The following is a 16,284-nucleotide window of genomic DNA, read 5'->3' as shown; positions in this document are numbered from 1 at the left end:
CTAGGTTAAGCAGTTCATGGTCACTTAATGTTGAATTAGGTATATAAGTATAAGCATTTATGTAGGTAGACTAACAGTCAGTAGATAGAAGATCTGAGCATTATTTAAAAATCACATGAAAGATCTTTAAGCAATAAAACCTAACATTTCCTAACTAACAACATACTTAAGCCAAAAGAGTATGACATTTACGTACTTACTCATACTTGTAATTACGGCATGATAATTTGGCCAACAAAAAACAAAAGTTTGACAGCACTAATAAGCGATGTTTCACCGTGTTATTCGTATGACATGACACTTTGACAGATGTCATTTTTCTCTGTGAAATATTATTGATTACCTAATCGAGCTTGACATGACTGTGTTTGAAGTTAATGACCCTTGGTGAGTGTTTTTTGCTTGATATTTGATTGATTTTGCCATTTTGGAATAGCTAATTTATTTATTTATTTATTATAATGATGCTTAGTAATTTGAAGTAAATACTGAAATTGAGTGATTTGAGTCTGTCTGTTCATGGAATAATCCGAAAGATCATAGTAAGAATACCTAGCTATAGTTTTTTTTCTCTATAGGTACATACTGTGATATTTTCTAAGTCATACCATACATAATTACATTACAAGTTTTTTTCTATTATACAAAATTTTGTAACTACACTGAAATTGATGGGAGCTAAAAAGATAGAATAGAATAGATAGATAGAATATTCTTTATTTGTACACAAAAATAGAATATTATACAAAGCTTAAATATAAACACATAGGTACAAAAAAGGCGGTCTTATCACTAAAAGCTTTTTTCAAGACAACCTTTAGGTGGAAGAATATTTATGTTCAGATAGGGTCAAGTGTACTAAAGAATTTATTAATTAACTATAAATACCTACAAACTAAACAATATACTTACGTGAAATTATACTTATATACCCATAACAATCATATATATCATATAATAAACTACATATACCTACATAAATATAATTATCAGATTTTATAGGATTATATTAATTCTTGTCTGAGCTCCAATAATAAGACAACGGAAAAAAAAAAAAAACTACCTAAACACTAAGAAAATGATCCTTTACCATTCTTTTAAAAGAAGCCAATGACGGTGCTTTACGTATGTGTAGTGGGAGATCATTCCATAAGGTGATGGCTTGTATGGTAAAGGAATCCAAAGAATTGAATGTATTCGAAAAAAATATTATAAGTATTCGAAAAAAGTATTATAAGTATTTAAAAGTTTTCATAAATGAAAGTAGGCTTACAATAAGGTTTGTTTAAGTACCAATCATTATCAAGCTAAATGTGCCTATTATAAGCTGATCTAGATCAAAGAAAGAATAAATGAATGGTCAATGAAAATACCTATATATTTTTAGCTCCTAGTCGACATACCTGTTTTTCTATGATAACTATCACACATACACTAGTTTGCATTAAAAAAAAGAAGCCTTATCGAAAACCGCATAATATCTCACTTCCTTTCCTAGACAACTCTCAGTTTTTTCTGTTTTTTTAAGTGTCAGGAATGACAAGCTAAAAGTATAAAGTGTCATACAAGTATCGGGTTACCCAATTGCGTTGCAATGCAGTGTATTGTGGTCGGTAGTGGCTTCGCTTCAACACCTACAGGTCTCGGGTTCGATTCCCGGTTGGACCAACAATTTTTGTTTATGAATTATTGTGGTTGTATGTTTGGTGAGGTTTTTAGTTTCGGTCCCACTGAATTTTATGCGAGTTATGGAACATACAGGTGATTGCAAAAGTGGTTTACTAAGCCGAAACGGGTGACTCGAGGGTTATCTACAACCACTTGACGGTCGAATGGCGTAGTGGTTAGTGGCCCTGACTGCTATGCCGAAGATCCCGGGTTCGATTCCCGGCTGGGGCAGATATTTGTTTAAAGACAGATATTTGTACTCGGGTCTTGGGTGTTGATATTTATATTTAATATCTATCTATCTATGTATTTGTGTGGATATATCAGCTGTCCGATACCCATAACACAGGCTCTGCCTAGGTTGGGGTCGGATGGCCATGAGTGAGATGTCCCCACATATAAAAAAAAAAAAAAACTTTTGTTCTACGACTTTTGGAAATTCGCTTACCATTAGCACAGCTTCTTTTTTTTAAACTTTTCTCTGAGTAGGCTAGCTCATAAATAACAAACAAAACTCTAAATCGTCGATCCAACTTTTTTGAACTTCAAATCTCTGCAGTTTATCGATTTTACATTCTCTCCTTTCAGCTAGAGAGGCTATTTTCTCTTGTAACAAGCCAGACTTACGGCATTACAGAATAACCACAATTTTCCTGCAGTCGTGACTATGCAAGGAAGTTGCAATTTTCATTTTCTGATTTCTCATATTTAACTTTGAAAAGCTTAATACAGGCTTTATAGGAGCAGTTGCTTAAGTCCCTAGCTTCTTTAGATTAGATCGTCCAATTAAATTGAACCCAAGTTGCTGGGGCATAGGGTGTAATTTGCGTTGTTTGTTTTTAATTCCTCCTGATTGACGTAATCATCATAGGCTGGCAACATTAGTTGATCGTTTTCAAGTGGAAGATGGTACTTAGCGAGCCCGCGACCAGTTCTGTGCGGAAACTTTGTAATATCACGATTTAGTGCAGTCAAATGGTAGTTGCATCTTAATAAGTACATAGGGTTATATGTTTTCCGTGCAATATGCAGAAACATCTACTGTATTTTTACCCTCATATTCATAGAAGGAATTGTCAGCTTACAAGAGGTTTTTATTGAATTTCCAAAAGTCATGGAACAAAAAGTTTACCAGAATGGCGAGCTGAGTCACTTCCTTTGGGCTTACTATATCACTTTGGCAACAGCCTGTAGTCTATGCCTTTTGCCAACAGAAAACGCGCAATGACTGATGATAATGATGCTGATAATTAGATGTGACATAAATACGAACCCTATAATTTAGTATTACAAAAGTTAAATCACTTTCTACAAAAGATTTCGCTTTTCACGCCTCGCCCTTTCACTAGAAAGACAATGGCGTTTAGATAATTGACATGCGGCGACGAAACGATGTTGCAGTCAAAGTGTGAAATTCGGCGTGTCATCAAATGTCCGGTTTTGGTCAAGGGTGCTATTGTTTTTTGCAATAATGGAGATGTTGGACAGAACTAGGTCATGCTTAACATCGAGAAAATGTTTACTTTCTTTCACTTAAAAGATAGGTGTAACAAGTAGGTTTTTGTTTCTTTGAATTTAGGCGTTATAGGTTACTTTATTCATTCATACCTTAAAATGGTCTATATGTCTCTGTATAATATTTCAATGATACCTAAATTAAATTATTCCTAATAGAAACTTACAAAAAAGAAACTTAAAATAAAATACCGTGCATTTTTAATCCTCGCCAACGTATCTGCAGAACCAGTTTCCCCCAGTAGACCCTATAACTTCAGCGGGTTCAAATCTCCCCATATCATTAATGAAGCAGATATGCAATTATCTAACGGAACCCGGGCATCCTGTATAAGAGCTAGTTAAAGATAGAACATGTTAATCTATGGATTAGAACATTTGTTAATGTTTTGCTTTGCATGTGAAGCTAAAGTGGGCGCTTTGGAAGCTTGTTATAATGTAAATGTTCAGAACGGTAGTTCGTTTTATATAAATACACCTAGTTAATAGGTACCTTATGACTGGTTGTTAATAGGAATGTTTTTTTTTTCTATTAAAAATGTAAAGCCTATTGACGATGTCTTATTATAAGGCATATAATAGTTTTAAATAAATAATATAATGTCACTTCCTTGGTTACTTCAATGTAAATAAAAGCCATATAAAATACCAAGTTTTATCTTCTAAAATCTCTACTTAGCTAATCAGCAGCATTGTTTATACCTAATTTGAAATTAGGTTCCGATCTAGGTTTAATTAAAATATTTCCTTCTATTTAATTTTATTCAGTGGTTTACTCTAATAAAGCGAAAAAGTACTTACCTACCTAAATCGTACCTATATTATGAAAAAACTGGCAACCAGTTATTTGCAACAATACCCAAAATTATAGACTTGCTCGTAACATAATCATAATAATTATTATACTATACGATACGACACGATGTCAAAATCGCACGCATTATAATATCTGCTTCGCGCCTTCGCTGCCGACCGTACTACGCCTATTGTAAGCTAATTCGGATTTGCATCGCGTTTTTTTGCTGACGGTATTATTCTTTCATCGTGGCAGAGATTTTAACACTTTTGATTGACATAATATTTTATAATGCGTTATAGAAAATGTTTTATTCAACTTATAGGACTGCAAATTGATTTACGCAATACTAGACAAGACAAGCCCACGAGCCATCGAAAATGGTTTTCCCGTACACAATCCGGTATAAAAAATAGCCTATGTGTTAATTCAGGTTTCCAGCTTCCTGCATACCAAAATTCGTTCAGTAGTTTTCAGGTAAAACAGTAACAAATATCCATACTTACCAACTTTCGCGTTTATAATACACTGCCGGGCAATGACAAAATTCCATTGAGAAAATCACCAAATTACTCCTAAACGAAAATAACTCACGAAATGATGCCTTCTGCTATACTTTAGTACATAGAATGGAGCATCAGAATATTACCAACCAGATACGTAAATATTTTGTTCAAATTTTCCATTACATGTTTTAAAAAATTGGGGCCATTTGGTGTCTGCATTTTGTAAGTGGAACTGTTTCTTTGCACGTGAGTGTATTATAGTAGGAATATTAAACTTCTTATAATAATAATAATATGTGGGGACATCTCACACACGGCCATCCGACCCCAAGCTAGGTAGAACCTGTGTTATGGGTGTCGGACAGCTGATATATCTACACAAATACATAGATAGATAGATACTAAATATAAATATCAACACCCAAGACCCGAGAACAAATATCTGTGTTTAAACAAATATCTGCCCCAGCCGGGAATCGAACCCGGGACCTTCGGCTCAGTAGTCAGGGTCACTAACCACTACGCCATTCGGTTATGGCTTACCTTAATTTTTTCTATCGATTCCAAAACCTGTAACAAAATAAAGAATGCATGTTAATGCTAAGAAAATAGTTATGTACCGTACGGAGATATTTACATGCATCATTAACTTTGAAAGTGAAATCGCATTTAGCGGGAAGCCCGCCTGTTTTGGATGTAAAATTGTAATTAACGTTTCCTGTTGTGCAATAAACTGAATTGTATTGTGTAGTAACTATATTTTTTCATTTAATAATACACATATACCTACATTTACTGATAGTACAGTGTACAGCTGTTGTACACACAACACAAACACACATGCCTTGCCGTTAGTAGTCATCATATAGCCTAGACTCGAAAGTAAATTTAATATCTGTCTTTAAACAAATATCTGCCCCAGTCGGGGATGGAACCCGGGACCTTCGGCATAGCAGTCAGTGCCACTAACCACTACACCATCGAGTCTATACTAGTATACATTATATTTATTATGTGGCAATAGTAAGAGTTATGTTGTTCAAATAAATAACATAATTGGAATAACTAGTAGTTACATCACATTTAATAACTTGCTTTTGTAATAGACATCTCTATATAGAGAGAGACACTGTGAAATATAACGTGTAATAATGTATTTTTTTAACAATATATATTATGTACTTAGATATACATAGCTGATATTATGCTACAGGCTGTTAATACGGCACAATTAAGGCTCTGTCCTCGGCCTTACTCTTCAAATATGTTTTGTTTGAATTGTGTTTGTAGTCCATTGTGTCATTTCAATATGTAAGTAGGTACCACTACCAACCATAGTATATTTTAATAAAAAAAAATTGTTGTTTTTTTTTGTTGGCGAATCATATAAATAAATAAATAATATAAAATAAGATAGATTTAATAGACTTTCTAGATTTATTTATAATCTTATGGAAACCTCACTCCGTAAGTAATAAAATAAAATAAATTAAATTAAATTGTAATTATTTGGTATAGGTATTATATACATGTATGTTATTAGACCATCCTATAAATCAAACAAAAAGAACCTTGACTAATATTACACAATAGCAAACCAAATAATTACAATTTCTTGCCACCATTATAATAGCTGGCCAAGTAAGGTGTTTGTTAGAGTATTGCAAACAAATTTTGACTTCGTAATCTTAAAAGGCTTTTAAAATTGATTAGTAGCTATAAGTCAATTTCCTTTTGCTTTCAATGTAGAGGCCACATATCGTAAAACACGTATGATTTAAAATTATACAGGGTGTTACAAAAGCGGCAAGCTTTAAAAGAGTGACTCGGATTCGTGATGCTGAACAACTTTCGGTTGTCTTTCAACCGAAAGGTTGTCAGGCAGAGATAGCTTTAAGTGATAACTAAGACCGCCTTTTTCAACTTTGTATAAAATCAAAATTAATTGTGTCCTGTTTTTGTGTAGAAACAAAGAACATCTATTTAACTTTGAATAGTCATTTGCTCATCAAAAACATAAAACCTCGTTCAATGACTGACAGCGTTTAGCATATTATTATGTTGATGGTAAGACCCTTGGGGTCTTTGTACAATACCGATCGATATAATCCGCGATCCGATCGATATAATGCGCAATACCGATCGATATAATCATCCCAAAAAATATTATAATAAACATACAGTATACATATGCTCACGACTGTAATCCCCGATGGGGTATTCAGAAGCGAGTCACCCGCTTTTCGCTGTACATTTGTACTCACGTGATAGGTCGCGAGCTGTATCGCCGTTTTTTGAATGAGTACAATGCACTGAAGTTGTCGGGTAAGTGGGCAACCCGACTGTCAGATGTTTTCAAGCCGCCCGAAGGCCTCTGACTAGGCTTAACGACTGCTGCCGAAGCAGCAACCGGGACCCACGGCTTAACCGAAGCACGGAAGCGTCCAGAAAAGAACCACTTAAATTCGGTCACGGTCAGCCAGCTTGACTACGAACGCTTCAACGCAGAGATTTATTATAATAAATCTTTGCGTATTTAAATGTAATACTTATATCTCAATGGCCAGATGCGTTTTGTAACATCATTCGTATGCAATCCGGATGATGGCGATTCATCTGAAATTATTGTAATCATATCTATTGGCTGTGCAATTTACTCGAGACATTTGCATTTGCTACAGTATTTCATTTACATAGCGCTTAGATATAAATACATATGTATTAGCTAAGTAATTGAGCTATGCAATGTCGGGAGTCGGGAGGCTATACTCTTAGTGGTCTAAGAACATAACGGCAGTTATATATGTAAGTAAATATTAGCTTTTAAGAACTAGATTTTAAATTTAAATATCAGCATGCACGAAAGGGGACCACGAACAGGCAAACGCAGCGTGGGACGCTCTCCTGCCTGCTGGACCGAAGACCTTAGACCGGTAGTGGTTGAATGAGGAAGGCCGAGGACCGAGTGTTTTGGCGCTCCTTGGGAGAGGCCTGTGTCCAGCAGTGGATGATTATTGGCTGATGATGATGATGATGCTGCCTTTAGTGACATAATAACACCGGTCCCTTAAGTTAAGCATCCACGTTTCGGTATCGTACGCAACGGACGCATCGCATTCAGTATTACATATATGCACAGAAATTCACACAAGTGCGTCCACTTCATCGGCATTGCATACGTTTTTAGAAGAAGAAGAATGTCATCGTAGTTCTAAAAGAGTACAGATTTGCCCACCCCTTCCCTACTATTAATATTATAAATGCGAAAGTTTGTGAGTATGTGTGTATGAATGTGTGTATGTTTGTTACTTTTTTATGTCAAAAAGGCTGAACCGATTTTAACGAAATTCGTTATGGAGTTAGCTGACACCCTGGATTAACACATAGGCTACTTTTTATCGCGGTATTCCAACGGAAAAACTTTAAAAGAAAAAAGAAAGCAACAAAAATAAAACTTTATTTGACAATCTACAGACAATCTTTAGAGGGCGAAGCTAAGCTCACGGGAACGTCTAATTCAATAATAATTTTAAAATACATCCAAAACTATAAGTAGTAAAAGAAGTACTATGTAGTATGTAACTAATAAACTTACATATTTTATCATAGTAAATTTAAATAGCCATACCATCGTAATATACAGGGTGTTGCAAAAAGGGTATACTAAGCCGAAAGCTACATGTGCAGCATTTTTTTCGCGAATTTCCAAATTCTGATTTCAGTTTCGGGCTTAGATATACCATGCTGCACATGTAGGTTTCGGCTTAGTATACTAATTTTGCAACACCCTGTACAGGTATGGTCTATTACCACAAAGCAACAATTTGATTATAGGAAAGTGTTTGTCCTCGTCCCACCGGCCGGTTGGGCCCTGACACGGCGCCAAATTGCACTTTATTGTACATAATAATGCGGGTAATTATCGAACAAATACAACATGTATTGTATTACAGAATACGTGTAGGTTCTGACTTGTTATTTTAGGCGGGTAATACTTAATTTCTTACACCAGCGCTGTGGCTTTTATTGTCTACAGAAGATGCTGAGCTGGTGACTTTTTGACGCTTAGGGAAGCAACGTTTCTTTTTTAAGCAGAACTTGAGTAGAGCTGTGATAGGCTGATTTATTGTTCAGTAGAGCTAAAGTCGAGTGAGGAACTGTGGGGTGTTACCACTACCAAACATTAGTAATACTAAATCCCGCTTGTCAAATCTGACGTAATTTGTATGGATCTGACAGATGTTTGACAGGTGAGCGACGCTGCTTATGGATTGTGAATTGCTAATGGTGGTACGGTAGTTGACCAATGAAAAATTTACCTAAGTGCGCTAATGTACTTATTATTATTAATTTCTATTTTTTAAAATCATATTTTAAATTAAATTAAAAGATTATTAATAAATTTTATAGTTACTTGAATGTATTTGAATTTTATACGTTTTTATATTTTTGCTTAAATATAAATGTACTTTTGAGTGGTTGACCACCAGATAGAGGCATATGTCTACATTTATAATGATGACCGAAGTAAGTAAATACATACCTAATGTGTTTCTAGAAATTCGTTTCCAAAATGACGGTTTACCGATAGATTAATATAGCGAATACTTGTTTCCCTGATTGCTTGGTTACTCGACGACCTTTTTACCGATGGTTCGTTTTACCGAATTTTATTATCTCGATAGTCAATTGAGCCGTGCTTTATATTCTCGAAATACTATTAGAATCGGTCAGAATTACTATTATTACTCGACTGCCGAAGGAGGAGGGTAATGTTTTTCAATTGTATGTATGTATGTTTGTCTGTTTCTTTGTTCCCTCCTGTAGCCTAAACGGCTTGATAGATTTTGATGTATGAGGTATTGTTAGAAGCGTATTGATGGCGCAATGGTTATAGGCTATGTGACGTTCCATTAAAATGTACATAGCGCCCTCTACAGGACATAATGTGATAATCGAAAAAATATTTTCCAACTATGCCGTGTGGGGTATCAAATGAAAGGGCTTGATTTTCAAATTACAAAAATATGCATATTGTAGGTATTTAAATAACAACACCAAAATTATTGAAATAAAAAAATGTTCATGAAGTAAAACCCGACTACTGACGTAAAATTTCATAAAATAAAAACAACTAAAAAGTTACAAATAAAAAAAAAATATAATTATAAACAAACAAAAAACCCGACTGCACGCTAAAAAGATGATTAAAAACCGACTTCAAAAAACCACTAAAACGTAAGAAATAATTTAAGGTTTAGACCAATCCTAGGTCACAGTATAAATATACCTAAGCAGGTACTGTTCTTTTTTGATGTTGGTGCAGTGACAAAGTAGTTAATCTGAAGAAATATGGCACCAACTTCAAAAAAGAACAGTACCTGCTTAGGTATATTTATACTGTGACCTAGGATTGGTCTAAACCTTAAATTATTTCTTACGTTTTAGTGGTTTTTTGAAGTCGGTTTTTAATTTTTTTAAAATTATTATTTTATTTTGTTATTTTTAGTTTATTTGCAATAATTATCAATCAAAAGTAAGATGCAAATGATACCAATATGTCCTACTCGTTAATACGAATCATTCGAGCCCAAACACGAGGTAGTTGCTATATACCGTTGAGGAGTTCCCTTGACTGCCTTCCGTTTCCATCATCAGATCAGCTCAAGGTCACCATCATATCTTTTTGTTATAATAACAATATTTACGTTATAAATTTCATAAGAATCGGTTGATAAGTGCCCAAAATGGAAATTTATACCCCTGTTTTTACCCCTTTACCCACCCTTGGGGGTGGAATAAAATTCTGAAAAAAAAATGGGACCACCCCTGAGCTCAACCCAATACATCAAAAAAAGAATTTTCAAAATCGGTCCATAAATGGCTGAGTAATCGATGAACATACATAAAAAAAAAAAAAAAACATACATACAGACGAATTGAGAACCTCCTCCTTTTTCGAAGTCGGTTAAAAACAAGTCCCAATGTTAATGGAAAGTATCGCAGGCGGGGACCAACTTGACCGCCACACAAGGCCGTTTTCTAAGTAACATTCAGCTAAATGGTGAACCCTCTGCTGGTCCCTGGTTTTCATCTTTTTAGCGTGCAGTCGGGTTTTTTCTTTGTTTATAATTATATTTTTTTTGTTATACTATTATGCTATAATCTACTATAAGTTTACCTATATTAATAAAAAGTGTTATAAATTAAGAATCGTTTTTTGCTTATACCTACAAATACATCCAAAAGCCTACTTATTATTATCGTAATAATCTACTTAATACTGAAAATACTTATAAATTAATGATTGATAGAAAATAACCCGTGAAATAGTTATTAGTATTTTCGATACAACGACCAAATATAAAATGTTACTTCGATAAAATAATTTTCGGTAAAACGAACCATCGAGTGAATGGGTGTTGGATAAATAAACGTTCGCTATATTAATCTATCGGTAAACCGTCATTTTGGAAACGAATTTCTAGAAATAGGGTTTCGAAATTGCGTAGGGAACCCATAGGTGGGTTAGCTGGGCCTTAGCCATTCTAAGTACTTACATGAGTTTATCACAAACACAATGCTTACAGCAGTACTGACCACCATCAAGATAAGAGAACTTGTGTAAACCATAAACTATTTAATTAAGGCCTGATCGAGCACAAAGCAGTAAAATCAGCGGCACGTGCAGTAAAAACAATAGCATTCCGAGATTTACTATACTCTATTGCCAACTAGGGATGTGCTAGTGTTCGGCTAACTTCGGCTATTTTAAGGCCGAGAGGTAAGCGTCCACAAACAGTATCGTAAATCGTACTTACGTATCGGCCCAAACGGATTGTCATAAATGCAAGGAGAAACGGCGTCGGCCGATGATGTGGACTTGTGTGAATCTCTATACAAAGAATACTGAATGCAATCCGTCCGTCGCGTACGATGGACGTTACGTTAAATCGACTACAAAAGTTCAGCAGCTAGACAGATTCTGCTTTTATTGTAAAACTATGTGTTGCAATTGCAAAAATGGTACAGTAATGCGAAAGGGGGTGACACAGGAGTATATTATGAATAACATTTGCTCTAATATTATTGGAAATACAAGATTATTATCATCTAAGTAAAAAAAGCTGTTTCTTTTTGATTTATAGACGAATCTTCGGAAACTTTATTTTTCTTTTCGGCTAAACGTTTCCCCTTCTTATGCAACTCTTAAGTACCTATACAATACGTACTATTACGTAGGTATTATTTCTAATTATAAACTTTATAACCTGTGACCAATATTTACTTGCACAAGGAAAACTATAAAAACTATGTATTATTTCATAAATTATAGCTAACTAGCTGTCCCCGCGCGCTTCACTTCGCCTTAAAAAGTTTTCCCGTGGGAATTCCGGGATAAAAAGTAGCCTATGTTCTTTCCCAGGGTCTAGACCGTATGTATACCAAATTTCATTCAAATCCGTTCAGTAGTTTCGGCGTGAAAGAGTAACAGACAGACAGACTGACACAGTTACTTTCGCATTTATAATATTAGTTAGGATACAAACGGATTGAACTTTTGTTTTTTTTCGTGCTAATCTAAGAATTAAAAGTAGGTTTCGGATCTTATATTCGTGAGGCCGTGGGTTCGAATCCTGTCATGTAGGTGGGTACCATTAAATTCTTTATAAATAGGAATTTAAGTAAGTAGGTACAATCAATTATACCACGTACTCTTACGGTGAAGGAAGACTTCGTGAGGAAACCTGACATCTAGTTGTACTCATTAAAAAACGGCGATACGGCTCGTGACGTATTACGTGACTGTATATGTATATGAATATGTTATGTACGGTCATGTGCAGAGAAACCTGACCCCCCTCTCATAGTAACAAACAATGCTTCTGAGAGGGGTCAGATTTATCTGCCTTACACTGTACCTAAGTAGAATAAAAAATCAGGCCATAATAAATTAATTAAAACATACAATACAGTTAATCAATAACTAATTACTCTGACAGTAGGCATATCCGATTGTTATCTGTGTGAATTAGCCATCGGTATATAAATATCGACCTCTGTGGTTATCTTTCCATCTGTAGAGCCTCGGATATTGGCAATTAGGACATTTCTGTACTGGTCACGATCCGGTCAATGCGGCGTACATTGTACTATGTACAGTCAGCCAAAGAGATTTTATATTGTTGTTTTATTTATTTATTTAGGGCCACTTGCAGAAACATATTAAATCTAGATTTAGTGTCAAATCTCGATTTAAGAAACGTCAGTCCATATAAAATTTGACACTAAATAGAGATTTTGTTTCTGCAATTGGCCCTTAGTGTATACTGTTTAAGTAGTATATATTTTTATATGTATATACTTGCACCACAACTACTTTCCTCACAATCGTATATATAGACACACATCTCTTCCATCCAAAGGTGGTCTGGTAGAGATTGCTATAACCAATGAGGCCGCCTTTTTGTAGTATTTTTTAAAAAGTTTTGTTTTCTTTTTTGGTGCAAATTTAATAAAGTGTATTTATTGTATTGTGTATTGAATATGCCACCACAGTGCAGTCTGTTCCTGAGGGTCAAGGGTTGGATAGATACATAAATATAATAATATTTTATCGAGGCTTACCTTAGATTTACAATATACCAACAAGATTGAGTGTGAGTAAAAAAGAAACGTCTCGACAAGTAACACTCACTTCTACCTTGAGCTCTTATTTTGAATTAGTTCGGTTAGAAGATTTATAGCTTTATCCATTGTTAAAATGGTTGTCATTAGGTTGAACTTAACACTGTTGGACAGTAAACAAGATGCAGAAAGTTTTTTGCTTTGTTTTTGTATGTGACATACCATTTTTATTTTTATTTTATTTTTATTTTTATTTTTATTTTTATTTTTATTTTTATTTTTATTTTTATTTTTATTTTTATTTTTATTTTTATTTTTATTTTTATTTTTATTTTTATTTTTATTTTTATTTTTATTTTTATTTTTATTTTTATTTTTATTTATTTGAGACAATAAACAGATGTACATTAAAACTTACTAAGTAGACTTAGATTAAATATAATTATGTTAATATACATCCCACAACATTGTCTACAAGTATGTTAACATAGTACTGTTATTACAGTTCAAAATCTAGAAGTGCGATGATTGGTGATTTGATAGTGGAAGTAAAGTGATGTTTACGAGAAAAAAAAAGAAGATATTTCTGTAATGATTTAGGAAGCAACCTGTTGCTAATATTGTGCAAATATGGTATAGTTAATGCAAATATGTAGTAATCCAAACATAATAACAAATTAATTCTAATTATCTAGTTAATTTCTGAAAACTTTGTGTATATTGTTTTTAAAATCTGCCAATTTTGAAAACATCGTATATTGTTAATCTAAGCGTATAGCACCTCTCTTTTGCAGTCGATGATCAACACACCGCGTGCTAAGCCAAGTTCAGAATGAACTAGTTCAACTAAATCTATAACACCTATAATTAATGTAAGGAGGTCAGTCTGTTGATCATGACGCATAGACCTCACCACAGAGTATGTAGAGCAGCAGTTCTCAAACTTGAAATAGATTAACCGTTCGCGAAAAAGAGTGTTAGAAGTTTGAGATGTGTGTCTGAAAGCTGAATTAATTGAGAGTGTTGTCAGACACGTTTCGTGGATCACCGCTCTTAAGTCTCAACCGATACCATTTTTTATTTATTTAGAGGCGAATAATGTGCCTCTTAATTGTCATAAGGTCACAAAATTTTACAATAGTAGGAGTCACATCGTTTATTTCTTATGAGACTTGAGAGTCGCTGGATTTTGTTGTAGACTACCGTGCAACACTTCTTATAAGATAATCATGAATCTATCTAACATGTACTTAAGTATATAAACATAATAATATTAAGAATCTCTGACACGCATTGGTAAACTACGTTTTTTTTATTCATTATGATTAAATTATTTATTGCACAAAGTACCTAAATTGGTACAAAGTCGAACTTAATGCTAGTAGCATTCTCTACCAGTGAACCATTCATTAACATACATTTCCCAAATTGGGAGGTTATGTTGGTATTAGAGGTGACCTATGTCCAACTATATATAATCCAAAAGCTCCAAAAGCGTTGTATTTTGTTCCCACACCCACCTAAAATGTCAACGAGTTTACTTTACGATTTATGATTCCGGAGATTTTTATTTGGGATAAGTAGATAGTAACGTAAAACGACCACTATGACAATGCATTACTATTTACCGGTATATAATATACATAGTACCTATTTATATGTATAAAATACTGCGCATATCTTCACGTGCGTATTTCTTTCGAAGATACAAACAATTTCTGGTATTCATAAAGCAATTAAATTTATGTGCTTCATTATAATCCTAATTACAGGTAAGGATATGAGTTATTGCGACTGTGAAGCCATGTTATAATATGATTTTACACTTACTGATTTCTTTTATCATCATCAGCTTGTAATCGTCCACTGCTGGACATAGGCCTCTCCCAAGGAGCGCCACAACACTCTGTCCTCGGCCGTCCTCATCCATCCACTATCTGCCAGTATCACTCCATATCTACCTACTTAGTTTACCACGAAAACAGCAACAATGTTATATTGAATTAATACACTCACGGGCAATGAAATAGTTCCACTCACAAAATGCCGACACCAAACGACCCCAATTTTTTTAAACATTTAATAAAATAATATATTATAGTTTTTAGTAGGTAATATCCTGATGCCCTGTTAAATGAACTATAATGTTGCAGAAGACGTTATTAAGCTAGCCTTTTCCGTTTAGGAGGAATTCGGTGTTTGTCTCAGTGGAACCTTTTCATTGCCCGTGAGTGTACGTACATTAAGGTCCTGTTTCGCAATGACTGGAAAACCTGTGAGATAAAAGACATGCTGTCACTGTCTTAAACATAATTACAGAGAATAATAGCATGACTTTTATTCCACAGGTAGCCATTATCCAGACATTGTGAAACAGACCCATAATGTTATCTAGGTGCTTACCTATGTTGCAAAATGATACATTACATTATTCTTTATATGTTGTTTTCTCCGCGGATCTTTAATAACATAATTTAAAAACAAGACTCATCAACATTATCAGGTCCACCCACTACATGGACTGTAAAGGAAACTTGTCTTACTTATACATAATAATAATATGATATTAATTATGTACTTTATAAAACAACAATAGAGTTTTTCTTAATATATTCAAAGATATTCATCTTATCTACGCGTCTCTGGAATATTCTTTGACTTCCATTGTAATGATCGATCTTTTTTTATGTACTTACTTAATAAATACTCAATATCTATATACGCCTACATAATAAACTATCAGAAAAAAATGTCGCTTGGTCATTTTTGCACATCCACCGTTGTCGATATTATAAACTAAAATGCGAAGACGAATCACTTTTGCAACCAAAATTGACTTTTCCAAGGCCTCTATCATCACGCCACGCCGCGCCATGTGACTTAGAATGCACAGACAGACAGACAGACCTACTGACTTTCTTACGAGACACTTAAACTGGTTTTCAACAATAGATTTAGGAACAAATTCATTTATTTGTCTCGTATCGACTTTAATCTGTTGTTCTGGTTTGTTGTTTAAAAGTTGTTAGTGGAGATTTAATTATAAGCCGTCCAATGATTATCTCTAACCCATCTTTCACGCTTGTAGATTACGGAAATAACCCATATCTTGGACAAGGCTCATGTCCTGAAATGGATTGTTACAGGATGTGCGTTTTCTTCTTCTTTGGA

The 16,284-nt window shown here is 34.2% G+C and overlaps 1 protein-coding gene across 7 annotated transcripts in view; it reads right to left on the bottom strand.

Annotated features, from left to right (window-relative positions):
• The window catches only part of LOC105385515, a 128,559-nt gene that overhangs the window by 80,731 nt on the left and 31,544 nt on the right, over nt 1-16,284 (bottom strand). For all 7 annotated transcript variants that reach the window (XM_038111289.2, XM_038111290.2, XM_038111291.2 and 4 more), the window contains one exon: nt 5,029-5,055. The gene's annotated coding sequence lies outside the window, so the exon portion shown is untranslated. The remainder of the gene's footprint in view (nt 1-5,028; nt 5,056-16,284) is intronic.

Source organism: Plutella xylostella, chromosome 28, assembly GCF_932276165.1.
Source record: "Plutella xylostella chromosome 28, ilPluXylo3.1, whole genome shotgun sequence".
NCBI classification, from domain to species: domain Eukaryota; kingdom Metazoa; phylum Arthropoda; class Insecta; order Lepidoptera; family Plutellidae; genus Plutella; species Plutella xylostella.
Note: the sequence above shows the minus strand (reverse complement) of the source record. Positions and strands in the feature narration are given on the sequence as shown.